General features: G+C 37.8%; 1 protein-coding gene and 1 long non-coding RNA gene across 2 annotated transcripts in view; both read right to left on the reverse strand.

The window, feature by feature from the left end:
* LOC143371659 (acyl-CoA Delta-9 desaturase-like) overlaps positions 1–1,785 on the reverse strand; it is an 85,342-nt gene extending 83,557 nt beyond the window's left edge. The window contains exon 1 of the mRNA XM_076817108.1: positions 1,478–1,785. The gene's annotated coding sequence lies outside the window, so the exon portion shown is untranslated. The remainder of the gene's footprint in view (positions 1–1,477) is intronic.
* The window catches only part of LOC143371694 (uncharacterized), a 174,783-nt gene that overhangs the window by 126,578 nt on the left and 34,928 nt on the right, over positions 1–13,277 (reverse strand). The window lies entirely within an intron of this gene.

Raw genomic sequence — 13,277 nt, forward strand, 5'->3', positions numbered from 1 at the left:
TTACGAAAATAAATGAGATTTATAATATTTTCCCTAGACTTAAGTTTCTCGAGAAATAAGAAATGAGCAATTATAAAATTTCTCGAGAAAGCATTCTCGAGAAGGAAAACTAAATACGGTGGTACAGCAGTGAACAACAATTTGTAGGTATATGAGACAGCAGAGATGTAACATGTATCTCTGCTTCAAATTAAGCCAACCAGCCTCTATAAATGAGGCAGTGAGAGCAACAACGGACTAACCCACATTGAAAACAATTTTTTCCTCTATTTTACATGATTACTAGAACCTATTGGAATACATTATTACTACTAATTCAATTTCGAAAAAAAATGTGAGTTAGTCCGTTGTTGCTCTCACTGCCTCAAATGACGGTGTTATGTGATGAAACTTTCGTAGCCCATAAGCAAATCGAACACAAACGTTCTGAACCCGCTGAATACTAACCCGAATAATACACTATATCAGCGTAGTAAATTAAAGATGTAATCAGTAGAGAGGTGAGAAGTTTTTGCAAGTATGTAATTATACGGAAGCGACTATAAATGACAACGACCGCGGGGAAAAGTATGTAAGAGATATCGCAGGTAATTGAAAAAGGGACATTTATGAGACGAAGAAACCAGATAGAAGAAACTATAAATAAAACACTTTGAGAAGCAAAAGAAACTGGACTATTTTTATGTTACGTATTTCGTTGTTGCTCCGCAAACGAGTATAAGCCAACTTATGTACGCGCAGTTGTAATCGTGCGCCCGTGATCCCACGCAACACGTGCCTAATATCGCGCACACGATGAGTTACGCTACTGGCGGACGTTGATGTTCTTTAAGTTATATCATTTAATGAACACGCGAGCCGTGCATCCAAACTGGTCTCTCCTCTCTCGACGCAAATGACTTTCCCTTTTAGCTTAAAACTAGCCGATTTGAGAAACATTGAACGACTACGTCCGTCGTGAATTCTATCCGAGTTTGGACAGCGGAGTAATTATTTACACGGCTTATTGCATCGAGGAGAAATTTCTCCTGAACTTCGGCGAAACGACATCAACGGTTATTTAACCGTAACGGAGCACAGTTCGAATTCATTTGTTGATTTTCGTTGCTCCGCGAAACACAATCACATGGGACACTACGGGCACACCATTACACGATCCCAAATACTGATAAGTCGCCAACGTGGTTCGTTAGGCCCAATCACGCGGTACGAAGGTGTCGCTGTCCAAGAAAAATCGAGTAACGAACGCGAACTATTCTCTCGTCATTAATTTATTTACCCACGAGGTAAGAATGCATAAATAGAAACAAAACAAAGATGATTAACTTGTATTAATATTCTACGTAAATCACGAAAATGTATTCACGGTTTCTGTATTCCCCGTTTCCTTTAATGAAATTTCCAATGTCAACGCAGGCGCCCCACATATACATATATATATATGTACCCTCTTAGAGGGAAAACAAGGGAAGCGTACCTTTATTTCCACCCTCGTGGAACTCTCAGCCGGTTAACCTTCTCCGAATCAGATGACGAACGATACCAACACGTTCTTCTCCTTCGGCCCAAGCGTACACAAGTCGAATAAACACCAATTGTAAAATGCGTGAATGGAATACCGTCACGAAAGACTTAACTTCGTAAGTGGAATCGTTCTAACGAATTCACCTTTTATTCGCGGCTCTTCCCTCGAATCGAACGATCTGACAGCGTAACAAGACTGAGATGCCGGCACCACGCGGCCAGAGCTAAATACGATTGCCGACAAACCGAGTCACAGCGACGAGCGCGCTTCAACGCCAGGCGGAAACGACGGTGGCGCCGCGCCGCGGCACCTCGCGTGATTCTGTAACAATGCTCCGTGGGCACCGGCCTACTACGTGATATTTACGAGAGAGAACACGTTCGTCCAACGAATAACGGACACGTTTCCAAACCGTAAACGGTCTCAGCGCTCCTCTTGCTTAATCGTTCCTCTTTGTCAACGGGCATGAACTGTCTAGTCGCGGGAATTCTAGTGTCCACCTCGTGCTCGATACATCAGAACCAAGCGAGTGGATTTTACGACGCAAGTTACGCAGTAATGTCTCTGTTTTTCCCTTCGCATTCGGAAATGTAGATAAAGAAGAGCGGAGTGATGACACAATGGAACGTTATGGCGAGCTTAACGTAGCCATCATTTCTCTTTGAAAACGGAGGACAATGAAGCAGAGGTCATCGGAATTTTTTTTTATATTTCGAAACCTAATCATCTCTCCTGATATGTAACACGGAAATAGAGTATGGCGGCAAAGTAGGAGCTGCTGGAGTTGTAGCTTTTGAGTTTGTTAAATCGTGTGAATTTTAAGAACTTATTGCGCACATTTTCGCACTTTTACGGCAAATAGAACTATGCATACGTTAGTAAAAACGTGTTTACATCAACAAGTTTCACTTGACGCATTACCCAACTCAATATTATCGACGCGTACAGCTTATTGACGCATTTAACACAAACTAGAGAGTAATATATTCTTTTAGCTGAGATATTGAACTTCTTTTCATTCGCCACAAAGCTTGTTTAAACTTTGCATAATTAGCTTGTAATTTACATTAATTTTTCCAATATAAAATTCAGCATATATTATATATTATCTTCAGTCGGTTATGTAGTCGTTTTAATCGATATTGTATGTACAGTGGGTTATTCTTCAAAATATTTCACACAAACAGCCACACATTAATATCGCAAAATGAATGTTTTATTTAAACCAGGTTGCACTTGGCATTGGAAGTTGTTACGAACAAATAAAAAAAATAATTAATACAATTCTTTCAAACTTCAAATAGGCATAAAGCTGAAGTATTTCTCAATACATAAAATTATTTTCAACAGCAGTACTGTGTTTTTAACATTCATTTTATTATAATACAAATGGCAACACTGATACCAGAGTACAACAAGTACAATGTTAACGCGCAAACACTCGTGTTAATGGATAATGAGTGAATTACACTAAAGAATTACAATCCCGTTTGTGGTGCAACCCTATTGTTACAACCCTATTTGAATAATAGCTTACGGTAAGAGAATAATTTGTTACGTCACGTGACAAGTAACCCTAGCAGCATTTAGTGTTGGCATTTTGATGGCCAACTAATTCCCGACTTGGGGATACTGTGGTCCAACCAGATATGCTGCTAGGGCATTACCTACATTTTGAAACCAAACAAAGCTATCGTCAAATATGAGACTGTAAAAAATTGATTTAATACGCACGAGTGTATTAAAGCACCTTTCGCATTCAATTTAATTTATTTTATTTATTCGATTTAAATTCAGGTTAATTTCAAATCCAATCCTGCCACTTGTCATCATCGCGTCAATGATACCCCGTCCATGTTGACAGAATTATTTGGATGATGCAATTCACCTTAACTCTAATCAGCGAATTACTTGATGCACTTTGAAGTCACATTAACGTGAATCCCTGTCCACAAGTATATTCGTGATATCGTGCACGTATTCGATGTGCAATAACATCATGAATATATGCTGACTGATACAGGTGAATTGGCCGTTCGTGATCCAATGACAAATTGTCGTTTTTTGCTGTTCGATTACAGCCATTAGAACATTGAAAAGTTGTTTTAGAAGTGCAAGATTCGAAATTTCCCGTGCTACCTATATAAATGATGGAGAGCTTAAGCTTAAATGATAGAGAATGACATTGATAGTCGACATTTAATAGAATTGCTGGACACAGTACCATTAGTGTTCCTTCTCGAGAAATTTTATAAATGCTTATTTCTTATTTCTCAAGAAATACTATTTTTCTCGAGAAACTTAAGTTTACGAACATTATTAAAAATCTCATTTATTTTCTGAATTGAATTTTCAGTTCAAATTATATGTTACTAGTTAATAGCGAACGTATAAACACATGTACAATTTATAATAAATCTTATTAGTAGCATTAGAGCCTATATGAATTGTAATAGAAAATCTCAGTAGAGAAGATTCGACATTATTGACTGGTGAAGGTGCTCTTAAATTCTTATTCAACAATTTAGAAAAATGGTGTACCTACTGAATTAAGTAATGAGTTTCTTGTGGCTATTAAAGAAGAAATATCGAAAAGTAGAGACAAAACTGTATATATAGGTAATGGAGAATCTCTTCAAAACGATTCAAAAGACGCGGTTGTCATTTCATATCCACGAGAGATATGTATATAGCGGCAAAAAAATTTTTAAATAGCTAGACTTTTCGGAAAATATAACAGTAACCATGATTCTACTGAAAATACTGAAGAAATTACGGGTCCTCAAAATGAAGAATTACCATTAAGAAAACAATTAGAGATAACAATCCAAGAAATTAGTATCAACCGAGAACACGATAAATTTCGGACTTTAACAAAGGAATTTCATATTTTTTAGTCCACTGGAAGGACACCTAATTTACCGTAACTTTTGGATTTGTGTGTTTTCTACAGCTACAGATTTTATCACAAACAAAACAGATTAAGAAACTATTTTAAAATAAAAAAGTAATGTTTCGCTTTGCACAAATTTTGTATTAAATAAAAAAAATATATCAATTATATTTAATATCTGTTGCTCCATTTATACATGGTTTGTGCAAATTAGACAGGAATCAACAATTAGTTAAAGGTTCCTTGTGTTTTTGATAAATATTATCAACATCATTCCAAATATATAAACTTTGTAATATTTTTTTCATTTTCTCGAGAATTCTCGAGAATTCTCGAGAAGTATGATCTGATTTCTAATTTCGCGAGAAACAAAGAATATTGAGAAATCAGGAACACTAAGTACCATGTTAATGTAATTCAACAGCTTTCAACAACTTTCTATAAAATAATTAAAATATATAAAGCATATATGGAAATAGAACTACAGTAAGGAGCATAACTGAACCAATAACCACTAATTTTGTATAAATCTTTATTTATTGCTAAGAATGTAGAAGAACATTAAAAAATGAACATTACAGTAAGTTTTATTACAGTTAAAAGTAACAGCAGAAATTTTTGCAACAATTAATGTCTCCTCGTTTAGCACTGACAAACAAAATGGATCGACTCGGTTTTGCACCGGTCCGTAAAACGAATGTTTATGTGGAATGTTTCAGCAATATGTTTACATCTAGCAGTTTGATATGTTTACAAAATATTAGTTTACGTCTCAGCACTCAATTTCTAGCATTCAGTCGAACGGAAAAGTACGCAAGTGAATTACAGCAAATATGAAGAAAATTGCTTCAAATTGTTTAAAAAAAGTAATTTCTGTTTTGAATAACGGCTTATCAACACGTCAGACGGCGAAAAATTGTAGTGTTAGTCAGTCCACAGTGCAGAGAATAAGAAAAAAATGCTGTAAAAGTATGTTATTAAATGTTGGAGGAAGACCAGAAAAATTATCACCGCAGGATAAACAAAGAATTATACGGTTTGCCACATCTGGTGAAGCTTCAAGTGCAACCATGGCCGCAAAATTATTAAAAGAAGATACGGATATACAAGTAAGCAAGTGGACAGCACAAAGAACCCTCAAAGGAGCTGAGTTTACAAGCATTAAGAAAAAAAAGAAGCCGATGTTATTGAAGAAAAATATAAAACTTCGTTTGCAATTTGCTAAAAAATATCAGAACTGGACAATTACTGAATGGGAACGGGTTATTTGGTCAGACGAGACCAAAATTAATAGAATTTGTTCAGATGGCATGTCATGGTGCTGGATTCGTAAAAATGAAAGGCTCAAACCACGACATGTAAAGCAAACGGTAAAACATGGAGGCGGATCCCTAATGTTTTGGGGTTGCCTAACAGCATTTGGCGTTGGATCACTGCACCGAATTAATGGCATCATGAATCAGTACATGTACAAGGATATTTTACAAGATCATCTCATAGACGCTGTTGAAAATATGCCTTTTGAAGATGAAAATGTAATTTTCATGCATGACCGAGACCCTAAGCGCACTGCTAAAAGTGTGAAAAATTGGCTCGGTACAAAAAAAATTTCTGTTCTGGATTGGCCTGCACAAAGCCGCGACCTCAACCCCATAGAGAATCTATGGGGTTTACTAAAAAGACGACTTCGGGATTCATATGACTCGCAACCAACTTCAATCGCAGATTTGTACGATAGAATTCAAGAACAGTGGGAAAAAATATCTCCGGATTATTGCAAAAAATTAATAGAAAGTATGCCGAAGCGAATTAGCGCAGTTTTGCAAGCAAAAGGGTTGTGGACGAAATATTAAAAATAAATAATATATTAAATATTGCCAAATATGGGACGTGGTGCAAAACCGAGTCAGTCCATTTTGTTTGTGTGCTAAACCAGGAGAGATTAATTATTGAAAAAATTTCTGATGTTACTTCTAACTGTAATAAAACTTACTATACTGTTCATTTTTTTAATATTCTTCTATATTCTTAGCAATAAATAAAGATTTATACAAAACTAGTGGTTATTGGTTCAGTTATGCTCCTTACTGTATGTAAGAAAAAATGGTAATTATGCAGAACAGGTGTTTCCTCGCCGATTTTGACGACCTTGAGATATGTTTCGGGGACATGATTCTGAACAGCGTTTTCCTATACATGTTACCGCCGCTCGACCTTTGTTTCCAAGATATTCGAGAAAAATTGCTGCTGCTACTACTACAATATATTCTGCCGTATACCTACCTACAGTACGCGTCCGTTGCAGCGCATGCGTCAACATGGAACAAAACAAACGACGAAGCTGACTTATGTTTCCGAGATCATTGCGAAAAACTTCTTTTGACTTATTCCGACGCAACGCATTCCACTTTACAACCCGTCCCAGGTATTAGTATTGGTTGGGGCTAGATTAGCGCAGGTGGCGCGCGCCATCTCGCGGGCGCGTAAAGCATGGTAGCGAACCGATGTGAGTTGGGGTGTTGACGGGAGTCCCTACACACCTAACAGATCCTCTCGGAGGCGCCCTCTTCTTTGCAAAGAAATTATGTTTTAGAACCAAAGTCATCCTAATATCCGGCGGCGCCGGCACCGCCGAACAGAGTCAGGGTGTTGACCAGGGTTGCCACCTTATCACCATATAAGTCCCGGAGTGCCACACATTCTAACCTGAAGATTCGAATATAAACCCGGAGATGGAAGAAGCAAAAAAAGGTTTGTTCCCGAATATCCGGAAAACAAATGTGCAATTATTTTAAGTTCAAACAATTCAGAATTTACAAGTGTATGATTTTAATGAATAACTTTTATTGTATATGAGATTGATATCATTCTACAATACCACAATTTCTTATTATCTCATTTTTGTCTACAACCCGGAGTTTTTTCCAGTAAAACCGGAGCTCGGAGATTTGCTTCAAAACCCGGAGTCTCCGGGCTAGAACCCGAGAGGTGGCAACCCTGGTGTTGACGGGCATCCGCAAGTTTCTGGTTCGAATCTCTAAACTCACATCGGTTCGCTACCTGTGGCGGATTAAAAAAAAGGCCCCGGTGGAAAACCTTCTGAGGGGCCCATTCTTGGGAGGAAATGAAGAGGTAGTTTACTAAAATTGGGCCAAGTGTAGTAGCACGAAACAAATGTAGTGTTTGGATACTTAGACCTAATCATAATTTTTATTTGGTGATGGGGCCTTTCGAGGGCCTTCTGTGCAGGGGCCTAGGCAGCAACTGCTCACCAGCCGCCCTGTTAAATCCGCCGCTGTTCACTACTATGCTTTAAGCGCCCGCGAGCGGGCGCGCGCCCTCCTCGCTGAACTAGCCCCAACCAATACTAATCCCCGGGGCAAGTTGGAAAGTGGCATGCGTTGCAATACTGAATAGACAGTCAAACGGCGTCATATAGCCACATACAATGTATGTAGGGTATGGGCAGAACGCAAAACAATAATACCGATAGTTTTTCGCAAATATTTCGGCAACGAAGGTCGAGCGGCGGTAACATGTATACGAAGAAGTTGTTCAGAATCGTGTCCCTGACCAAATATCCAAAAATCATTGAAATCAGCGAGGAAACACCTGTTCTGCATAATTACCGAAGAAATGTGTTTTCGCATAGTTCAGTCCTGATATCCTTCTCATCCTTAAAAAATAGCCGTGTTTACTGAGTTCGCAAAAATTTACATTTGTAATTTATTCGTAGATCGTAGAATTGATGTTTTATTCCGGTTTGGTGTCACATTTGTCTTATCGTTAATGGCGTAGAATGCAATGCCAGAGGCAACTGCAGGAACTTGTCAGCAGATAGCAAAAAGACTTCTCAAGGACGTCTATCTCAAATTTTCAAGACCTGGTAAAGTCCTAAAGACGTCTTAAAAACACCTTAAACATGTCCGGATTCACAAATGAGTACGTCTCTAAGACGTCTTGAAGACGGCCGAAAGGCGTGTTGATCAGGTCGGCGTTAGGACATAAAGAAAAAAAAAATTGGCGGTGACGAGAAGAATCGAACCCAAATTTCCCGCCTACGAAGTAACCGCTATTTGCAAGTACCCAACACAATAACACAAACACTTTTAATTTCTAGGTATATAATTAGTTTTATACAGACGTTTTAACGACGTCTTGCGACAGACGTGTTAACCCATGGGCGAACCAATTTAAACTCCTCGGCCTGACCCTTGGAATCCAATTAATTAAATTATCAACAACTAACAATATTATGTAACATTTTATTTTGTGCAGATTAAATTACAATAATAATTTGGATTGTTTTATTTCTGTGGCGTCACTACGGAACTATTCCGTAGTAGAACAAAGGTCGTAAGACATTCAGACTAAAAACAGACGTAAAATGGACGTCTTTAAGACGTCGCGTACTAGCTGGGTCTTGGAGGGGGCGAAATGTGTAACAGTGTATGAGTAGATTTTTTAACCTTCTTTTACAAAATTAGCTTGTAATTTATATTTTTATACCTCTATCTAGTATTATAGTTTAAATAATTAAATTCACATGAATTATTTATACATTCTACAAAATCAGAATAATTGCAGTACCTGTAATTAAATAATCTGCTTTTATAAATAAAACAGGACTGTAAAACTGATCGACATATGTATATTTGTTTCTAGAACGCGATCGCGATGTGCAATTGTCATTTCTTTGCATAATTCCTAGTAGCAGTGCGTAAGAAGTATGCTCACTGACGTAAAGAAAAGGCAGGGCCGGCGCGAAGCGAGTTCAGCACGTTTCGCGGAACCTGGCCCCGCGGTTTAAAAGGCTCCGCGGTCCAGGAAAAGCTCATCGTAAATTTTACGTGGCTCGTTGCATAGATATTTATTATTATAAAATTTCTTTAAAAGGTTCTGCGGCTCACGAAAAGCTTATCGCAAATGTCGTGGGCCCTCTGCATAAATATTTATTATTATAAAATTTAGAAGTATAATACAGGTGTTTATAAAAACGTGGGACAATTTTTCAGGATCGGTTCTACTCATCAAAATAGTAAGAAAAGTTTGCATACATTCGGTAATGTTTAGTTTTGCAGTTATAAACATTTTTATATTCCGTAAAATACCGGCCCGAATTGTCTATTAAGGGCATTCCCCGGTCAAACCGCGCGAAAACATAGGTGACTTTTATTTTTTTTGTTTATCCGGCGCTATCTATATTTATTGTTTGGATGTCGCTGTTAGGTTTGAAGTTATAAGACAAAACAGTATCACCCGTTTTCGTCACTATTTTGGTAACGCTCGACTTTTCATGCATGCACCCCCCCCCCCCTTCCGTACTGTACCGATTTCAACCCTTTGACTACGAAAGGCGTATATATACGCTTTCACGAGTCTATCAATATATACGAAAGAAAAACTGAATATTTTTAATTTATTTGTAATTATTTATTTTTTTAATCCCTAAGAATATCAAATCTCCGGGTACCATTTTGGTTATTAGGTAGTCAGTGCAGTGTTGCCAACTCAGATTTTTGAAAAACCGTAGAGAAAAATTCAACGTTCCGCAGAATTCCGTAGATCCCCCTTTGAAAAATCCGTTGATCTACAGATTTTCTTCATAAGTGTTAATTATTACGTGTATGAAAGAAGCTAATTACTTTGCTCATGGAAACCAAATCCTTTCTAGAAATCTTATATTTCGACCCTCCCCTAACATCCTCAAAAAAATTATTGTCACAACAAAAATTCACAAATTACGAAAAAAGTTCACGTGCAAAAATTGTGAAATCGACTTTTACTAATTCCACCTCAGTAGAAGAGCTTTTCCCAAAAATAATGTTTCCCCGAAAGTCGTTTTCGCCAAAGCCTTTCGTCCCGACGTAAATTCACGAAAAGGAATTAAAAAAGTTTACATGCAAAGATTCTGAAATGAACTCTGCTAATTCCTATTGTACTTGTTCAAAATGCACGGTAGTAGAACTAGAAAATAATAACTTGAATTCCAGCGATTAAGTGCGATGAAAAGCTCTTGTAGTGAAGTGGAATTTACCTACCCGCAGTAAATCGGCAATTTGGATCGTAAAATCAATGGGTTAAATTAAACAGTAAATGATTTCTTTAATCAGAATCAGAATCTTTTGTTTTATCAATTTCGAATTACCTTAGTTTTAAAATTCTACATATTAATAGTATTAAATAATTTAAGGTAAAAAATCCGTAGATCCGTCGATAAAGTAAAAAATCCGTAGGGTTGGTAACACTGAGTCAGTGCACAACCAGTCGCAGCAACTGATATGCGAATATCCCTAGTGTTAGCTAGAACCTTAGACCATATATACTTATAGACACGGCTTCAGATAACTGCCTTGACCCAAAGATTAAATCATCTACGTGACGTCACATGTGGGCAAAGTAATGATGGAAGTTACAGCGATGTATAAATATTTTCGAAAATGCGATTTAATCATTGTCTTTGCAATTCTTTATACAACATGTTTGCACCTTTATTAATAATTATTCAAAAATTATTCACAGAAAAAGATATAACCTCACTTGTATATATGGTATGAGGTACTATCCACCATTTTGAATTATCTTTTGCCCACAAGTGACGTCACTTTTGCCCGTTATCTTTGCTTCACTATGACTCGTGGCTTCATATAGAGCAGGCCGTGTCTATAGGTATATATGGTCTAAGGCTAGAACCGTGACAAAGAGAAGGTATACCAAGAGGCGACACTCTGACGAAGAAACCAGTTTTAGAGAGAGTCGAAATCCACAACCAATTTAAATGTCCATGCGGTAGTCGGAATGCGACGGGATTAACAAGAGGCGATAGTAAGACGAAGATATACAGCTGCCTTATACAACCAATTTAAAGGGACAAGCAAACGAAGAACTTCAAAGATACCGCTCGGACTGTCGCCTCTTGGTATACCTTCTCTTTGACCGTGATTTCTGAATCACGAGTGATCCGATCACGTTCGTTCCCAATCACGGTGATTTTTCACAGTGATCCATGATTTTCGTGATCGCTTCTGATTGGTGCGGGCAGAACAGTGACTCACGATTTTCGTGATCTGATTGGTGGAAAGCATAACTGCTCTTTACACGCGCCACATAACCCCAATTTCTACTTTCTCTCAAAACATTCTCAAGTCCTCACTGTGCTCACAGAATCTCAGTTGTATATTTTGAACCAATGTAATCGTTCTTGATCTATTTAAATTAACAAATATTTCTTCACTTAATTAAAAATTACTATATATTCTATATATTCGCCGAATTAGCACGCTTTGACTGTAACACAAGTTATATTAAAGTATTTTATAAAAAATAATTCAATCAAGATCAAGAATTACAATCACAATAAACAATTCATTCAAGTGAAACAAATCGCGGTCGTGATTTAACTTCAATCACGACCGTGATCGTGATTCTGCGATCGCTGTGATAAATCACTGTCAGTGATTTTACACTCCATCCCTAAATATCGCGCCATCTGTATTGATGGTTCTCTCCGAGAGTGCGCCGGAGTCAAAAGGTTAACGACGCATTCGCGTAAAAAAAGAGGTATGTTCGTGGCGCAGGTGATTTACCGCCTCTGGCTTATCTGAAACAAAAAAATTCGAAGACTCTTAATCCGTACGAGTGTCACTATCGCCCGTAGCTCGATTATCAATTATTGTCAACAAATAACCTAGATTTTTCTCGGGGAACACCCGAGATAACACGCTTTTGGTTGTTTTGCCAAACTTCTTTTTCAAACCGGCACCATTTTGTTACTTTTCAACAGAAATTGTTAATTGAGCTACGGGCAGGAACTTCAGCATTGTGACATATTACGTACTCTGTTCCTATTTGTGGTAATTCTGCAGAAAAACTGTTTCAGCACCGATTGCAGTGACTTTGAAATATGTGGTCAAGGTCAACATGCTGAACAACTTTTCTTTTATATAAGCGCAGCTCGGCTTTAGTTTTCCAGATATTCGCAAAGAACTCTGATCGGTAGCTGGTCGAGGTCAGATTTGTTTACCCGGGGGGGGGGGGGCATCAAAATAAAAATGTGTTTCAGAAATGGGTTGGAATGGGAACTTGAACCAGCAATTCGTGGATGGTACATACGCATCCGCAAGTTGCTGCTATGCTGCCTGCCTATTTACCACTGTCGGAGGAATATGTTTCTTGCTAGGAGGTTATTCTGCAGGGAGACTATGTTTCTGAAGCACATTAATCACTTAATCTGACCCCAACAAACTTGCGACACTCGATGCGATCTAACATCCGGAACGAGTTCCTAGAATTTTCCGAGTAGGGTATTCCTTTTTGCATCGACTGCCGGAGTGGGTTGGGGTTAGATAAGAGGTTTTAACTCCACAGTGGGAACATCTGGCCAAAACCAACTACCGATCGGAGAATCGCTGATTTCAAGATTTTAGACCTTATTCTGCGATCTTTAAGCGTTTATAGCTCAGAGCAACGTTAACCGATTATCATGAAATTTTAGGCATGTACATAACTTACTTCAATCTACAAATGCGCTTTGTGAGTTTTCCTTACAGGCTCACAAAAAGGTTTAAAAAACGACCTTTACTATTCTTTTGCTATTCCGACCAATTGCATTTAAAAAAAAAAAACGTAACACACCACTTAGCAAACTAATCCTCTTAGTTTCTCAAAAAAAAACCTCATGTCGTTTGGAGCAATTGCAAAAAATTCTAAAGAACTTTCTTTCGTCCGCCACTGTACCTCACTCAAGCGCGTCCGCAGACTTTTTTCCAGAGGGGGGCAACTTTGGGATGATGGTAAAGAAAAATATACCCCTCTTGCTTTTTTTAACGCATTTTATAGTGCCACCTTAATTAAAATTTT

This window comes from Andrena cerasifolii, chromosome 7 (assembly GCF_050908995.1).
Source record: "Andrena cerasifolii isolate SP2316 chromosome 7, iyAndCera1_principal, whole genome shotgun sequence".
NCBI classification, from domain to species: Eukaryota; Metazoa; Arthropoda; class Insecta; order Hymenoptera; family Andrenidae; genus Andrena; species Andrena cerasifolii.